At 39.7% G+C, this 4,508-nt stretch overlaps 1 non-coding gene across 1 annotated transcript; it reads left to right on the forward strand.

Moving 5' to 3' along the window:
* The first annotated feature begins 2,373 nt into the window (after positions 1-2,373).
* Positions 2,374-2,481, forward strand: LOC130978028 (small nucleolar RNA R71). Its single transcript, XR_009085692.1, has one exon. It is a non-coding gene; the product is annotated as a small nucleolar RNA R71 (small nucleolar RNA).
* The last annotated feature ends 2,027 nt before the right edge of the window (positions 2,482-4,508 follow it).

Consider the following 4,508-nt stretch of genomic DNA (forward strand, 5'->3'; position numbering starts at 1 on the left):
GGGTATTTATAGGAGAGAGGGGGGTAAAGGTTCGGCCATGGAGGGTGGGTTTGGGAGGGAAAGTGGTTTGAATTTGAAGGGTGAGGTTGGTGGGGATTTATGAAGGATGGATGTGAGTGGTGAAGAGAAAGATGGGATTTGATAGGTGAGGGGTTTTTGGGGAAGAGGTGTTGAGGTGATTGGTGAATGGGGGAAGAAGAGAGAGAGTGATGGTAGGGTCCTGTGGGGTCCACAGATCCTGTAGTGTCAAGGAAAAGTCATCCCTGCACCAAATGTTGCTCAAAATCACGTTTTGAGCTATTTCTGGCGTTAAACGCCGGGCTGGTGCCCATTCCTGGCGTTTAACGCCAGGTTCTTGCCCTTTACTGGCGTTTAACGCCAGTCTGGTGCCCCTTTCTGGCGTTAAACGCCCAGAATGGTGCCAGACTGGGCGTTAAACGCCCAACAGCTAGCATTACTGGCGTTTGAACGCCAGTTTCTTCTCCTCCAGGGTGTGCTGTTTTTCTTCCTGTTTTTCATTCTGTTTTTGCTTTTTTCATTGTTTTTGTAACTTCTTATGATCATCAACCTACAAAAAAAAAAGATAAAATAACAAAAGAAAATAATTAATTATAAAACATTGGGTTGCCTCCCAACAAGCGCTTCTTTAATGTCATTAGCTTGACAGAGGGCTCTCATGGAGCCTCAGAAATGCTTAGAACCGTGTTGAAACCTCCCAACACCAAACTTAGAGTTTGAATGTGGGGTTTCAACACCAAACTTAGAGTTTGGTTGTAGCCTCCCAACACCAAACTTAGAGTTTGACTGTGGGGGCTCTGTTTGGCTCTGTTTTGAGAGGAGCTCTTCATGCTTCCTCTCCATGATGACAGAGGGATATCCTTGGGCCTTAAACACCAAGGATTCTTCATTCACTTGAATGATCAACTCTCCTCTATCAACATCAATCACAGCCTTTGCTGTGTCTAGGAAGGGTCTGCCAAGGATGATAGATTCATCCATGCACTTCCCAGTCTCTAGGACTATGAAATTAGTAGGGATGTAATGGTCTTCAATCTTCACCAAAACATTCTCTACAAGTCCATGGGCTTGTTTTCTTGAATTGTTTGCCATCTCTAGTGAGATTCTTGCAGCTTGCACCTCAAAGATCCCTAATTTCTCCATTATAGAGAGGGGCATGAGGTTTACACTTGACCCTAAGTCACACAAGGCCTTCTTGAAGGTCTTGGTGCCTATGGTACAAGGTATAGAAAACTTCCCAGGATCCTGCCTCTTTTGAGGCAGTTTTTGCCTAGACAAGTCATCCAGTTCTTTGGTGAGCAAGGGAGGTTCATCCTCCCAAGTCTCATTTCCAAATAACTTGTCATTTAGTTTCATGATTGCTCCAAGGTATTTAGCAACTTGCTCTTCAGTGACATACTCATCCTCTTCAGAGGAAGAATACTCATCAGAGCTCATGAATGGCAGAAGTAAGTCCAATGGAATCTCTATGGTCTCATTTTGAGCCTCAGATTCCCATTGTTCCTCATTGAGGGACTCAGAGGAGAGTGGTGCACGCCCACTGAGGTCTTCCTCAGTGGCGTCCTCCTCCTCTCTTTCCTCTCCATATTCGGCCATGTCTATGGCTTTGCACTCTCCTTTTGGATTTTCTTCTGTATTACTTGGGAGAGTGCTAGGAGGGAGTTCAGTAACTTTCTTGCTCAGCTGACCCACTTGTCCTTCCAAATTTCTGATGGAGGACCTTGTTTCATTCATGAAACTTTGAGTGGTCTTTATTAGATCAGAGACCATTGTTGCTAAGTCAGAAGTATTCTGCTTAGAACTCTCTGTCTGTTGCTGAGAAGATGATGGAAAAGGCTTGCCATTGCTAAACCTGTTTCTTCCACCATTATTGTTATTGAAACCTTGTTGAGGTCTCTCTTGATTCTTCCATGAGAGATTTGGGTGATTTCTCCATGAAGAATTGTAGGTATTTCCATAGGGTTCTCCTAGGTAATTCACCTCTTCCATGGAAGGGTTCTCAGGATCATAGGCTTCTTCCTCAGATGAAGCATCCTTAGTACTGTTTGGTGCATTTTGCATTCCAGACAGACTTTGAGAAATCAAATTGACTTGTTGAGTCAATATCTTGTTCTGAGCCAATATGGCATTCAGAGTGTCAATCTCAAGAACTCCTTTCTTCTGACTAGTCCCATTGTTCACAGGATTCCTTTCAGAAGTGTACATGAATTGGTTATTTGCAACCATTTCAATTAGCTCTTGAGCTTCTGTAGGCGTCTTCTTCAGATGAAGAGATCCTCCAGCAGAGCTATCCAAGGACATCTTAGATAGTTCAGAGAGACCATCATAGAAAATACCTATGATGCTCCATTCAGAAAGCATGTCTGAAGGACATCTTCTGATTAATTGTTTGTATCTTTCCCAAGCTTCATAGAGGGATTCTCCATCCTTCTGTCTGAAGGTTTGGACTTCCACTCTAAGCTTACTCCATCTTTGTGGTGGAAAGAACTTTGCCAAGAAGGCATTGACTAGCTTTTCCCAAGAGTCCAGGCTTTCTTTAGGTTGAGAATCCAACCATATTCTAGCTCTGTCTCTTACAGCAAAAGGGAATAGCATCAGTCTATAGACCTCAGGGTTAACCCCATTAGTCTTGACTGTGTCACAGATTTGCAAGAATTCAGCTAAAAACTGATGAGGATCTTCCATTGGAAGTCCATGGAACTTGCAATTCTGTTGCATTAGAGAAACTAATTGAGGCTTAAGTTCAAAGTTGTTTGCTCCAATGGCAGGGATAGAGATGCTTCTCCCATAAAAATCGGGAGTAGGTGCAGTAAAGTCACCCAGCACCTTCCTTGCATTGTTGACATTGTTGTTGTTTTCGGCTGCCATGGGTTCTTCTTCCTTGAAGAATTCGTTCAGGTCCTCTAAAGAGAGTTGTGCTTTGGCTTCTCTTAGCTTTCTCTTCAAGGTCCTTTCGGGTTCAGGATCAGCTTCAACAAGAATGCCTTTGTCTCTGCTCCTGCTCATATGAAAGAGAAGAGAAAAAGAAAATGTGGAATCCTCTATGTCACAGTATAGAGATTCCTTGAAATGTCAGAGGAAAAGAGAAATAGAAAGAAGAAGGAGAAGAAGAATTCGAACTTTAATTAGATAAGGTTCGAATTGTGCATTAAGAAGGAGTAGTACTCCATAAATAGAAGGATGTGAGAAGGAGGGAAGAGGATTTTCGAAAATTCAATTAAAATATTTTGAAAACATTTTGAAAATTTGATTGATAATTTTCGAAAATTGAAAGTGGAAGAGAAATCAAGTGATTTTTGAAAAAGATTTTGAAATTAGAAACTAAAAAGATTTGATTGAAAACTATTTTGAAAGAGATGAGGTTAAAAAGATTTGATTGAGAAGATATGATTTGAAAACAATTTTAAAGGATATGATTTGAAAACAATTTGAAAAGATGTGATTTTTTAAAAAAAAAATTGATGACTTGCCTAACAAGAAAAGATATGATTCAAACATAAAACCTTCCTTAATAGAAAAGGCAAAAAATGTTCAATCAAATCATTAATTGTTAGTAAGTATCTTTGAAAAAGGAAAGAAATTGATTTTGAAAACATTTGATTGAAAAGATTTGATTTGAAAAAGATTTGATTTTGAAAAACTTTGAAAACTTGAAAAAAAAAATTGATTTGAAAACAAAATCTTCCCCCTAGCACCATCCTGGCGTTAAACGCCCAGAATGGTATACATTCTGGCGTTTAACGCCCAAAATGCTACCTTTTTGGGCGTTAAACGCCCAACCAGGTGCCCTGGCTGGCGTTTAAACGCCAGTCTGCCTTCTTCACTGGGCATTTTTGAATGCTCAGCTTTTTCTGTATAATTCCTCCGCAGTGTGTTCTGAATCTTCAATCCCTTGTATCATTGACTTGAAAAGACACAAATTAAAAATATTTTTGGATTTTTTAATAATTAAAATGCAACAAGAATCAAATAACAATGCATGCAAGACACCAAACTTAGCAGTTTGTATACTACTGACACTAATGAACTGAAAATGCATATGAGACACACAAAATACTCAAGTCAATAGAATTCAAAGATCAAAACAAGAAATATATGCATGGATTCGAAAAATGTAACAAAAACATGCATTTGACACCAAACTTAAGATGAGACTCTAGACTCAAACAAGAAATATTTTTGGATTTTATGATTTTGCAAATTTTTTTTTTGTGTTTTTCGAAAATTAAGTGGAAAAAGAAGGTATCAAAATTCTTAATGAGAATTCCAGGAATCAGTGCAATGCTAGTCTAAGACTCCGGTCCAGGAATTAGACATGGCTTCACAGCCAGCCAAGCTTTCAAAGAAAGCTTCGGTCCAAAACACTAGACATGACCAAAGGTCAGCCAAGCCTTAGCAAATCACTGCCCCAAAAGCAAGATTGATACGAAATCAACAAGCTCTTGTGGTGATAAGTTGAAACCTCAGTCCAATCAGATTAGACATGGCTT

The sequence above is a fragment of the Arachis stenosperma genome, chromosome 4 (genome assembly GCF_014773155.1).
Source record: "Arachis stenosperma cultivar V10309 chromosome 4, arast.V10309.gnm1.PFL2, whole genome shotgun sequence".
NCBI lineage: Eukaryota > Viridiplantae > Streptophyta > Magnoliopsida > Fabales > Fabaceae > Arachis > Arachis stenosperma.